Source organism: Phascolarctos cinereus, unplaced genomic scaffold (genome assembly GCF_003287225.1).
Source record: "Phascolarctos cinereus isolate Bilbo 61053 unplaced genomic scaffold, phaCin_HiC Scaffold_726;HRSCAF=1367, whole genome shotgun sequence".
Classification (NCBI taxonomy): Eukaryota; Metazoa; Chordata; class Mammalia; order Diprotodontia; family Phascolarctidae; genus Phascolarctos; species Phascolarctos cinereus.
Window position 1 is genome coordinate 66,367,720 of NW_027556098.1, and position 14,540 is coordinate 66,382,259.

Sequence of the window (14,540 nt, forward strand, 5' to 3'; positions counted from 1 at the left end):
ATGCTAAGAAGGTAGTTATCAGATGTTAAAAAGAAGGCAATGTATTTGGCAAATAATTATGGCTTTTTCCCTGAATAATTTAAAGAATATTGGAAAATAATGTCTGCTAAGGAGAAAATTAATATCTCTCCCAGATTTATCCATTCGCAAGCATCTCAAGACATTGTCCCTAGAGGGGATAACAACCTTGAATCTATAATTTTTTTGCACCTTACAATTTGGCTATCCATTCAATCAAATTCAACAAACATCTATGAAATATGTAAGGAACTCAGTTGGGCTCTGGGGAAATACTCACAGCTCAAATATGCAGATAAATAGACAGGCTGTGTAAGTTCCTAGAGGCAATCTAGTCTTTTCTCTTATTCCTTTTTCTTTTTTTGGTGAGTCAATTGCCATTAAGTAATTTGCCCAGGGTCACACACTAGTAAGTATCAAGTGTCTGGTCTGAGACCAAATTTGGACTCAGGTCCTCCTAACTCTGCCAGTGCTCTATCCACTGAGCCACCTAGCTGTCCCATCCTCTTCCTTTGTTTTCAATTTGAGCCCAAATTTTCCATTTGTCTGAGCTGTAACAGATTAGCATATTGATTGACAAGCTGTATAAGTTGTCCATGCAACTTCATGTAATAATCTGGACAAAAGATGTTGTTCATCTATATTCTTCTATTTTCAGATGATATCTTACCGATTTCATTATTCCCAAGACATTGACTAGGAAATCTACAACTACTCAAATAAGTCTGGCATTATCTGACACATATGAGCAACCAAGTGAATGAAGAATGTCTCATACCCAAATTAATATATGAAGTCTAAGGCTCTGGGGACACATAGATAAAAATAAAACTGTCTTGTCATTAAGATTAGATAATGCAAACATCTATCATATGAACCTTTGAAGTAGTAAATATGAAAATAAAAGTTTCTTGCTGACAACAAATCTTCCAGGTGAAAAGAGATGGTAGCTTTCACTATGACATTAGATGAATTTCACAGAATCATAGAATCTAAAAATCAAATGGACGTCAGAAGTCATCTAGTATAGCTCTTACCTAAATCATTGGTATCAAACTCAAATAGAAATGGGGGCCACTAAACCATACAAAAGGATCCCTGTGAGCAGTATATTGGCTTAGTTTTAAATGTAATGTTATCTGTGATTTGCTGTAATTATATTTTCCAATTACATTACATTACAACCTGGCTTGGACTATACTTCTAAGTGTCCTGAAATGCACAAGCCCTGCAGACAGTGGGCTTGACACTTTTGCTCTAAATCATTAACTGCCCCCCAAATACCTCTAAAAATGTTCATCTAGCCCACCATCTCCTAATGACAGAAAATTCACTACCCCTCAAGGCTCTTTTTTGAAATTTTCTATTTGTTATGAAGTACATCTTTATGTAGAGTCAAAGTCTAGTACCCAATAACCCAACTCTTTGATCTTAGTCTTTTTACCTGGGACCAAGCAGAACAAAGCTAATTCCTCTTAACTGTATCTTCAGAGAGAATTAAAAGCCCACTGGTTTTGATAAAGATGGATATGTTTTTTCCATGTGGAGAGCTCAATTGTAAATTTTAATTCCCTTGTAGGTTTGCTTGTGCTCTCTGTTTGTACTTGTCATAATCTAAAACTGAGTTAACTACTTAGACCACCCCCTCTGAGCCAGAGTTCTTTTTTTTTCATGTAAAACATTTCCGTATTAGTCATTTTGTACAATAAGACTTGAATAAAAAAAAGGAATGAAAGAAAGATAGAAAGTTAAAAATAGAATGCTTCAGTCTGTATTCAGACAGTATCTATTTTTTCTTTGGAGAAAGATAGCATAGTTCACCGCAAGTCCTTGGAATTGTCTTGGATCATTGTATTGCTGAGACTAGCTAAGTCATTCACAGTTCTTCACCATACAATATTGCTGTTACTGTCAACAGCGTTCTCCTAGTTTTGCTCACTTCACTTTGCATCAGTTTATGTAAGTCTCTTCAGGTTTTTCTGAAGTTATCCTGCTTGTCATTTCTTATAGCACAATAATATTGGATCATAATCATACCAAAGCTTCTTTCACCATTCCCCAATTGGTGGACATCCTTTTAATTTCCAATTCTTGTACACCACATAAAGAGCTGATATAAATATTTTGTACACGTAGATATTCCTTCCCACCCCCCTTTTTGATGTCTTTGAGATGTAGACCTAGCAGTGGTATTGCTGGGTCAAAGAACTTGCAGTTTTATTGCCCTTTTGGCATAGTTCCAAATTGCTCTCCAGAGTAGTTGGATCAGTTCACAACTCTACCAACAGTGCATTAGTGTCCCAGTTTTCCCACATCCCCTCCAATATTTATCATTTTCCATTTTTGTTGTATTAGCCAAGACAGAGGTTCTTAAGTTTGGGGTCTATGAACTTAATTGTAGGAACTATTTAAATATAATTAACTTATTTGTAATCTTATATATTTTCATTTTATACATTTAAGTACATTGTTCTGAGAAGTGGCCCATAAGCTTCACTACAGTGGTTCATGTCACACACACACACACACACACACACACACACACACACACACACAAGAAGCCCTGTAATAGACTCTAAAAATGAATAAAAATATACTGACCAAAGGATAAGGAACCTTTCTCTATGACCAAATAAATGTTTGTTTACCTTTTAGTTTTCAATGAACAATAGTTTGCTGGCAGCTCTGTAAATTCCTACCAAGTAGGAAAATGGAAGTGGGTGTGGTATTTTGTTTCTATTATCCAAGTACTAATTTGTCAAATTTTGAAGAGGATTGAGGCCACAAGATACTGGCTATTAGGTTATTACATATTTTGTCAAAGAAAATTAAGCAAGACAACCTACTAAAGAGTGGTGGGATTATTCATTTCTATCAGTGGATGGTATTCCCATAGCATAGAAATGCAGTTCAATCAAATTTAGCAAGTGTTGACCAAATGTTGACGATGTAAAAAGTATGTGTAAAAAACAGTGTGATGTAGTAGAAGCAGCTGTTAGCACAAGGGATAGAGAGCTAGATCTGGAGTCAAGTAGACAGACCTGAGTTTAAATTATGCTTCAGTCATTCGCTGTGTGATCCTAAGCAAGTCACTTAACTTCTGTTTTCCTCAGTTTTCTCCACTATAAAATAGGAATAATAATAATAGCACCTACCTCCCAGAGTTGTTGTAAAGATCAAATGAGATACTATGCTTGGATACTTAGCATGTCAGCACCAAATAAATGTTTATTTCCTTCCTCTTCTCTGTAGTAGATGGAGAATCAGCAAAAGTAAAGACCTGGGTTCAAGTCCCTCTTCTGATACTTGCTGGCTGTGTGACCATGGGACAAGTCACTGAATGTCTCAGTACATTGGTCAGTTCACTAAGATTCTATGTTGCAGAGAAGATCCCAACTTACATCGGTGGAGGCAATTTCCTCACCATGGAATTCCCTCTGCCAGTGAAATCACAGGCCCAGTATCTATCCTACACAAAAGACACTGTATTTGGAATGTGATATATAAAGACATAAATGAAAAGAAATCTTAGCCTTTAGGGAGTTTATTAGAAATCATTACTCTTTTAAGTTTGAATGACAAATCAATACCCTGCAAAGCAGAGCATATACAATATATCCATTGTCCATGAAGACAGATTAAATATAGGTTGGAAAAATTTTGGCTATACCTAAATAAATTTTCAGTGAATTCTTCCTCCGGCCAATACCACTTCTCCGGTGATATCACTCTTCCCTTTCTCTGTTGCTCCCCATCAGGAAGAAAATAGGAAGCATTTCCCTGAAAAATATGCAGGCCATTTCCCCATAAATCTTCATTTCCTGTGAAAATCCAGTAGAAAATGAATAAATATTAACAGAATCTACTCAAGTCCTCCTCTGTGACTTCTCATTCCAGATTAATTTCCTTGGGTCTCTGCACTGGGGCTAGCATTGTTATCTATGTAGAGTTATGAGGAGAATTGTACTACAGAAGATGGGAATTTGCAGTTAGTGTTTACTCTCTGTCCAAGGTATCTCCTTGGTCTTCAAAATACTCAGCAGGAGTGAGCATGGCAGTGCTTTGATTAGTTGAGAAAAGGAGACCAAGAAAGGACAGAATAGTGTCTCTAGCAGGGACAAAGAAAAACTTAAGAAACCTCTCATATTTCTTTTAAAGAAGAAAAGCTATTTCATAAAAGCAGAATTGTATTGGCTTAAAAAAAACATGAAGCCTCCTCTTTAGAGGGTAAAAGTGGAAGCTTATACTCTGAATTTAATTTCTTCATAGGTAACCTCATTTAACACAATATAGCTCTTGTAGGGATCATGGGCACCTGTTTACACAAACCAGGAGATGATGAGATGAGAAGTTGTTTACAAAAATTGCAGATGATAAAAAGATTAATTAGGCATTACTATCTGATAAGTAGTCCCACACTCTTCAAGGGGTTGTAGGAGCTATCGAGATTAAAGGTAACATAATCCACCAGAAATCCATTGCCCATAGTCCTTTATTGCTGTTGTGAAATAGATTCATAAATAAAATTAAAGGAAAATGCCACAGCTGTTTCACTTACTGGGCATTCATTATTAATATGAGCATGACAATTACTGACAGCCAGTCAAAAAGCTCTGTTTGTGCTCAGCACTCTATGGGCATCTCCTAATTATGAAAAATAATTCCATTAATCACATACTTGAAACAAGTAAATTATCCCACAGAAGACATAATCAATTGTGTCCAAAAGCCTTGCAGGACTCAACGGTGCTGGCTTTGCTTCCAGCCTCAGCATTTGCTGTAGAATAGATATGGTTAGCAGCTGTTTGCAAAGCAAAAATGACTGCTTTCTTGCCATTGAGATGCAGAACACAGAACACCCTCTGGAATGAATTAGAATAACTTGAAACGATTGATTTTGTTCTAATTTCATTCTTTTTGCCTAGCTAGCCTACACCTCCAATGAGCCACCAGGGGATGCTATAACCTGACACAGTCAGATAGTTGCCACCTTCCCTGCCCTATTTGTGCAGAGGTCATCTGTGTTAGGTCTCCTGGATTCCTGACCTCCTCTGAAGCATTGTCTTCTCTGAAGCAGTTAAGTCAGTAGGGCAGTAAGCAAAATGACTGCTTGGGTGACTGGGGTATATTTAGATGTACTGCTCTTTCTCACAATAAAAGAATGATCTATAAAGCATTGACATTTTGAAAGGTGTAATTAAATTTCTACCAATTATAGGAGGTGTCTCTTCACTTTCACATCTTGCTCCCCCCATCAGCAATTATTTCTTCCCTAGAAAGCTTTAAAAAAGCTTTTGTTTTAAATATACCTTCCTCTCTCCCTTTATATCTCAGTTGAGTTACTATTATTTTTCCTGTGCTAGAACAAAAGGTTATGCTACTGGTAAAGTCACTTGGAGTTCTGTGATATCTGACAATGAATTTAGCATCAAAGTTTGTTTTTATTATCGCAAATTTCAGAGTATTCTGCTGAGTGAGCCTCTTTCAAAATCATTGATTCCCTTTGGAAGGTATGTCATCTAAAAAAAAAATCATAACAGCAGTACCTGCCAGCTAAAAGCATCAAGCTATGGAGCTAGTCTTGGACCTGTCACATTAGGATGCCCACCACTGGGCAATGTCTGTCTAGGGAAGGAAGGGTTTAGGTTAGGTGCAGAGAATAAGGATCCAGGATACATTTACAGTATATTACTACCATCTCTTCTTTCATGTACTCGGTATGGATCACAGACTAGCACACAACTCCACTTTGAACCCATAAGTGAACACACCCAGAAGACAGAATGTATCATATCTATGCTTGAGTTTTTCCCAGTGGGTGTCAAAAGCCCAGTCCAGACAGAACATGCACTGAGAGAAGAAGAAAGAAACCTCAGACGGTCATAGGTCATAGCCGAGCTATTGCAGGCTTTCTGGAGTTTTATGTGGCTCTTCAGAATCACAAGATGGCTATCTAGTTCAGATGCAAGAATCTTCTCCAGGATATCCCTGACAAATGGTTATCCAGCATCTTGTAAGATATCCATGCTGCGGAGTAAATGAGTCCTTCCTGAGGGAGAAGCTGCTCATTCCATCTAATTGAGAGAAGGGAAAGTTCCCTAACAATTAGAATTGTCCAAATCTGGACAGTCCAGAATGAGCTGCTTTGGGAGATGGTGGTTTCCCACATACTGAGACTGGATGTTTTCTGGGCTGTAGGAGAAAAAATTCGTATTTAGGTTAGTGTTGGCTTATGTAGAGAACCTCTGAGGTTACTTACGAATTTTGTAATTCCATCAGCTACAACCTGCTTCTCTATAATCCATACATTGCTTTACTTCTATCTTCAGGGACCAAGAATAACGAGTCTAGTTTAGAGTAGTGTCTTATGGTAAAATTGAATACTTATGCTGTTTGATAACCCTTAAAATACTTAAAAAACAATTCTTTTCTCTCCTTTTCTGCACCCCCCTTCCACCCTCATCCTATGCCTTCTCTTCTCTAGTCTAAAATCTGAAGTTCTTTCAGTTAATCCTCTTAAAAGAGGGGGATGGAGGGTATGTTGGTCAGACACTGTCTTCAGTATATACTCTATTATTAGAAGGATAGGCTCTTTCCAGAAAAGGAAGTGTGTAAAAGGATAGAAGGGTTCTGGGTGCTTTCTTTTGGGTCACCTCTCAAAAGCTAACACTGTCCTTCATCTTCTCCTCCCTGTGCAGAACCTTCTTTGTTCCTTGTAAGTCAGTTCATGAAGTCTAGAATCCTTCAGTCATATCCCCTTCATTCTTGCACTTACATTTAGTTTTTGTCAGATATTGACCCTTACCTTACCCCCATCCCCACCTTCAGACATATTCACTAGAGTAGGCCTGACTTAGTAAGTGTCAAGATTCCTCATGTTGGGGAGAGGAAACAGGGACTATACTTGCTCCTGTATACTGTATTTGGAACCGTATAAAAGATAGTATGAATTGATAGTCACGTATAGAGCTGTACTGATTTCACCTCGGACTTTGCTTAAATACTATTTCTTCCCCAACTCTAGTGCAGTAGAACATCCAGAATGTATTTCTGTTGTGTCCATATCCCATGGCCTATGGGACTCTGCTCCTGTACCCTTTATTAACAGTTCCTATATCAACACAGATGATCACTAGGATTTCTCTTTTGTTCGTAAGGTGTGTTTATAAACTTTTAAAAAGCAACTTCTGTCTAATTAGCTTTTTAAAAATGCCACATATGACTCACATCAAGAAAGAAAAAACATGAAAGGCATTGATTTCAAGACAGGAACCATAGTGACAACCCACAGAGGTAATTTTAAGAATTTTTTTTTCCTTTGTATAGAGTGTACTCAGTAAACTCCAGTTGCTTCCTATTACCTCTTAGGAAAAATATAAGCTTCTCTGTTTCACATTTAAAATTCTTCATAATTTGACCCCAATCAACCTTTCTAGTGTTATATATAGTATTACTATATTACAATATTCATAACTATAATATATATGTATATATGTTACTCCCCTTCCTATACTCTATAGTCAAACCAGATTAGCTTCCTTGCTCTTCCTTACATGAAAATTACTTTGTATTTCTTCATGGCTTTGTACTGGCCACTCCCCCATTTCTTTGAGTATACTGTCTCTTCATCTCCAATTACTAGAATCTCTGGGGTCCCTCAAGACTCAGCTCAAAAATCACTTTCTCAATGAAACTCTTCCTGATTTCTCCCTCCTGCCAGCCCAAATTACCTGGTAATTTTTGTATAATTCATCATATGTATATGTACATATAAAACACATATACACATATCCATATATGCATACATGCACATACATATATGCACACACATATTTTATACATGTATGTACATTTACACATGTGTATGTGTATACACATGTATGTATATGTATATGTATATGTGTATGTACATGTATATGTGTATGTATATGTATATGTATATACATGTGGAATGGGAATGGCTGGAAGAATGAAGGAGTTGGAATCTGAAAGTAGGGAATCAGAGCTGGTTCTGAGCCCTAAGGGGTCAGACAGAGCTTATCTTGCTATGACATTATTGCATCATCGGTTAGAATGTATGACCATTCAGATATGAAAGGATGTTTGTCATGCCTCTTAGTTTATTTTATACATATACATACATGCATATGTACATATGTGTATATGTGTGTGCAATGCATATGTGTACATATGTGCATATATATGTATTAAAGACTGTTACATGTTTGTCTTTGTATCCTCCACAAAGAAGAGTAAAAGTGCCTGAAACGAAATAAATTCTTGTTGTTTGAATGATCCAACGTACAAAGGAGGACTTAAGCAATTTTTTTGGTCAAAAGAAAGTTGGAACTTGAAATTACTTAACAATCACAAGACCCTAAATCTAGTCCCACATTATTTAAGGCAGCCTTCTCTATCAGCTGCATTTTCTTACCATCTCTGCTTTTTTCCTGCACACAAATAGTTATTGAGTATCTGATTAATTATGCAACATAAGAGGCATGTTCTGTTGATGTTCTGTGAAATGCAAAATAATTTAACATATTGTGTGATCGTTGTCCAGTCCCCTAAATTATAATAGATCATATTGTATAAGATACACAGAGAGCCTTAGCCAGCAGGACCAAATTCTGTATCCAAAAAAAAAAAACCAAACCAGAACAGTTAACGGGAGACACTGATTGTCATAGGGCAATCTATTCTATTCCTCATGGCTTGTTATGTTTTCTACTTTCATGGATGTCTCCTGATATGTTGACCACTGGCTCTCACTTGACTGTGGGCCTCTTAAGAATAGAGACTTCTGTTTTCTTTTTATGCCTAGTACTTAGGCCAGCCTCTGGCACATAGTAGGTGCTTAATATTTATTGACTGACTTAGATCCTTCATAGTGCTTTAATTCTGTGTTTCAGTAGGTCAGTTTGTCTTATTTCACATTGGCTTCTCAAATGATTGTCATTCGTTACTTTCCCAGTTTCCAGTTTATTGCTAGATCTCACCCTGAAAATGCAGCAACACTAATTCTACTGCTTTTAAGTGTTGAAGGATAGAGTGATGTGAAAATCAAACAGTGTCATATACTTTAGATAGAGTAGATTAAGGGAAGTAGCTGTATAGAGAGGCATAGACAGATATGTGGGGGTAGATGTAGATAATGATATATTAAACATCTCAAAATATTGCATGTTTCAGTTTCACTTTGACATTTCTGCATAGAAGCTGTAGTATTTTTTGAACTCTGCATCCATCAGTACTATCCAGATTTACTTGAAGGTGAAAATACAAACCAATTTTAGATTTTCTGCTCTCTACTAGCTTGTCTGATAGAGAGGCTCCAGTGCATCTAGTTCTAGTCTATTTCCTTCTTTCTCCTAGGAGAGGGAAGGTAGGCTGTATAGGAATGCTCAAAGATTTTGTAATGGAACAATTGCACAAACTAAAGGGCATGAAAAACATACTTCAATGTCGAGGTTCTCAGCCATTTTATCCTATAATGAAATAAAGTCACAACAGAATAAGTTTTCACCTTTTAGAGTTCATCTCTGATTCCCTATGCTCAGATTACAACTTCCTGATTTTTCCTTCCATTCTCATACCCCATGGATAGAAGAAATATTCTGAGTCTATTTCCAAGGTCAAGCAAAACCATTTGGTTTATCATGTCCAGAGAATGTACATGCAGCATTGTATTGGAGATATGAGTTTTATTTTTAAAGGGGGGAATGAAATTGAAATTCATCCAAAAATAGCAATTATTCAAATCAACATTTTAAATAACAGGGTTTTTGTTTTGTTTGTTTTTAAACCAGCGATTTTAATTCTCAGATCTTTTGCCTCTGTTGTTGAAATTCTCCTAAAAATTAGTGCCCTCATTCTGATCTTACTGCTCTGCTGTTACCATTAGACTCCTTTCAAGAAGAACTTTTATCTACAAGATAGGACCAGGCTAAAATAAATTTAACAAATGTATATAGAGCATCTACTTTTTATAAGTCATGACAGAATGGATAATGTAAAATATACTGTGTTAAGTGTTCAAAAGAAGATTTAAAGGGAAAAACCAAACATTCTCTACCCTGCAGAAGTTTACACATATCCAATGTTGTATCATACATTTATTGACTTGGTAAGTAACCTCAGATCTTTCATGCTCTTATTTTCAATCTTGTGGATTTTGAAGACAGATTTACTGAGGTAGCAAAAGTGACTTTTTCTTCTTCTCTTGCTCATCTTCCTCTTGTTCCTTCTCTTCTTCCTCCTGCTCTTTATTTTAACAAACTGATATAAATGTAATAAGCATTCTGGAACAGATTACACAAACTCCGTGGGTAGGGGGCAGAGGTGAGGACAGGATTTTTACTTTGCTAAATGCCCTGGTAGTTGTCTTTTTCCCCAATTCAAGAAGAGAGGACATTATTGTGGGATTAGAACTGGAGGCTGCAGTTTTTCTAATAATAACAGAGTTTGAAATCTCTGTGAAGAAGGATTCAGAAAAGAGAATTGAAGAAAGAGAGTTGGAGAACAGGAGACAGACTTAAGGCTGTGTGTGTGTGTGTGTGTGTGTGTGTGTGTGTGTGTGTAAACCTTAGTAGCTGAATAGCAGTAAACAGTCAGCCTCCTCAGCCCCATCCAAGATTTAATTGAGCTGGGAAGAACTGAAATAATTGACCCAGTTATCAGGAGAAAAGAAGGTGTCAGGAGAAGCAAAAAGAGGGCCTAGATGTGGTAGACAAGGGACAGATTAGATAGAGGAGGGTCATTCAACACTTCTCACAGCAGAAGACAGGGCTTGAGACACTGGTTGTACCCACCTATTCAAAGACTAAAGACAGTTCAAAGAAAAGGTCTGTTCTTTCTCCCAGTTCTCACATTTCCTGTCAGTATATTAAGTGACACAGTTTTATTTTACTTCTGGTACTCTGAAGTTTCACCACAATGTTAAGAGGTTATGGGTTAGTCTGAGGAAAACATAAATTTGAATTAAGGCAAAGTCCCAGACCTCTGCCTCAATGTTAGAAATTTTTCTGACTAGGAGCTTTGAGCAATTGTGATTATATTCCTACTCTCATATAAGCTCTATAAAGCAGGGGAAAGTGCTATCAAACTGCTGATTTAAACAGGTGAGGAAATTTAGGCTCCCAGAAATTAAATAAGTTGCCCATGGTCATAGCATTCAGAGGCAGAATTTGAAGCCGCATCTTAGCCTCTGAAATTCACTATTTGCCAACTCCAACTTCCATCAGGTTCTTCTTTGTGAGCAAGAAATGTGAACAAAGTCACCATTGCTTGTGGAAAAAAATAATTTACTTGTTAAAATTATTGGTAACATTTGTCTTTTAAGATATTTTAACATTTCCTCATATTTTGGTTGAAGGTTGAGTCCATATAGTATAAAACCTTCTATGTATTACTCAATTAGTTCATGTTTATATGTTTATTTTCCCATTTGGGTTGTAAATTTCTGGAGATAAAGCTTATGTCTTATAGTGCATTTTTATAACCTATACTACATTGCACAGTGCTTTGGACATAGTAGGTCCTCAATAAATGATTATTGGATAGGTACATAGATATATAGATTGACAGAATGCAAATAATTTGCAACAAGTATAAATTTTAGCATGAGGTAATTCAAACCAATAAAACTTTAATAATGAAGAAATATCAATTTAAATATAATATCCAGTTAAGAATTGAAAAAATAATTTGAACTCAAATGTATTTTTAAAAGTTTATTCATGCTTTTCATTTTATTTTATGAAATTTGATTCATTTTTTTCAATGAATGAAAATCTATTTTCTTTCTTCACCTCCCTCCCATTGTAAAAAGAAAAGGAAAACCCTTGTTAACCAATATGTGTCTAAATAAATAAATAAATACACCCCTTTATTAACCATGTATATATTCCTTATCTATCTATCTATCTAGGAGAGGGGGAAGGGAAGGCAAGAAAATGGGAAAGACAGAGATGTGTTTTATCATGTCATTGCATACCCCCTCCCCCACCACATACATACGCACACATACACACACTCCCATATACATACTCCTTTTTCTTTCTAAGAATATTAAGGAAAACTTAACACGTCCTACATTTAATTACTGCACAAAACTAGAAAGTGTCTGTGTGCCCACTTGCCTGGGTATATGTATGGGTGGTCTGAAAGTTTTAAATGTGTAATGCAATGCAGCACAGATTTATAAAACAAGACTCCATGAAACACTGAGGTGGCATTCAGGTTGCATGTGTAATATGTATAAATATTTGAATAAGTTCAGTATCTCCATCTTCCACCCTTATTTTGGGAGAAAATTGCAGACAACACCATCAAAATGCCATTAAATTCTAAAACCAGTTGGATGTAATTGAAGACATCCTAAAGTCTGTGACTGTGCCATGTAGAGAGATGAGAGCCTACCCAGCTTATGTCCTGCTGCCTTGTCTCTGCAGGCAGATAAATAGAATTCTGCATGGGCTGTCTTTCTATTACCCAGGGAGAAGCTGCCCTTGGACATTTCTGTCAGCTGGCAAAGTAATGATCCCATTTCCTGTTGAAACAAGCTATTCATTTGCTGCAAAAATAATGTTTGTTCAAGAAGGAAAAAAAAAGGCAACAGACCAAGAAGGCCTACTTGGTTCAGCTTAAAGAAAAGTGTATTTGTATCCAATACACTGGAGGCATTGTTTCAGAACAGATCATCTTTATGCTGTGGTTGTCCTGTAAGGTTGCCAGGGGCAGTATGAGAACATTGGTCTCTTGGGTTAAAGCAGAGCAGGGTCCCTATTCATTTGTACATTCCAATTTCTTCCCCCAAACACATTTTCTACATCTGGTAGTTTGCTGCTTTGTTTTTGCTTTTGTTTTTACAGCTGCTACAAGGTGTTGCATTTCTGTTTGATCACAGCTGAAGGATATCTTGCATCACACCTTGTAGTAGCTACAACCCTAACTCTGACACTCAATATTTGAGATGTATGTCCTTGAGACTTATATTCTATATCACACATTATTTCATATTGCAGAAGTGTTGTGGAGTGGCCAGTGAGTTAAATTTCCAAGCAGAAGGACCTGGGTTCAACTCCTCCAGTTGTTGCTTTCTATATAGCTCCTTATAAACAAGTTAGCAAAACTCTGAGCCTTTTGGTGGTTCACTAGTAATTATCATCTGCCTTGGTAGAGGGACTTCCCACACCAAAGATCCTTGAAGTCTTAATATTGTATCATGTAGACATGATGCAACCTCCTACATGTGCAGACCTGAAGCTTATACATTGGTAACTCTGAGCTGAAGTATCTAGTACAACATTAGAGATGCTCATGAAATATGGAATTGATTTCTAATGATCAAAGTGACCCTTGTCTGCTCTATTGATTTTCTAATGCTTTTTTCTTTCTTTTTTTCCCAAATTTTAAAAGTTTTATTTAAAGCTTTGAGTTCCAAATTCTACCCCTCCCTCCCTGCCTGCTTTCCCTCTTTCCCTCCCTTCCTCTTCCCCCCCACCCCAAGATGCTAAGCAATCAGATATAGGTTATACAGGTGTAATTACATAAAAAATTTCCATACTATTTATTTTGTGCAAGAAGATTCGAATAAAAAAAATGAAAGTGAAAAATAGTATACATCAGTCTGTATTCAATCAATATTAATTCTTTTTCTGGAGACAGATAGTAGGCTTCATCATTAGTCCTTTGGTATCGATTTTCTTGGATTATTGTATTGCAGAGAATAGCTAAGTCATTTACAATTCCTCATCAAACAATATTGCTGTTATTGTGTATAATGTTCACCTGGTTTTGTTTACTTCACTATGCATCAATTCATGTAAGTCTTTCTAGGTTTTTCTAAAATTATCCTTTTTGTAATTTCTTTCATACACACACACACACACACACACACACACACACACATATGTACGGAATACATAATATTCAATTGAGCTCATACACCACAGCTTGTTTAGCCATTCCCCAACTGATGGACATCCCTTTGATTTCCAATTCTTGGCTACCACAAAAAGAGCTACTCTAAATGTTTTTGTATAAATAGGTCCTTTTTCCTTTTTTTGGATGTCTTTAGGATATAAACCTAGCAGTGGTCTTGTTGGATAAAAGAATATGCACAGTTTTATAGCATAGTTTCAAATTGATCTCCAGAGAGGTTAGATCACCAACTCCACCAACAGTGCATTAGAGTTCCAATTTTCCCACATCCCCTCAAAGGTCCAACATTTTACTTTTTTTGTCATATTAGACAATGTGATAGGTTTGAGATGGTACCTCAGAGTTGTTTTAATTTGTATTTCTCTGATCAATAGTGATTTAGAACATTTTTTTCATATGATTACAGACAGCATTGATTTCTTTTCCTGAAAACTGCCTGTTCATATCCTTTGATCATTTATCAATTGTGGAATGACTTGTATTTTTAAAAATAAATTTGACTCAGTTCTCTATATATTTGATAAATGAGGCCTTTATCAGAAACACTGGCTGCAGCATTTCCCCCACACTTCTCGTTT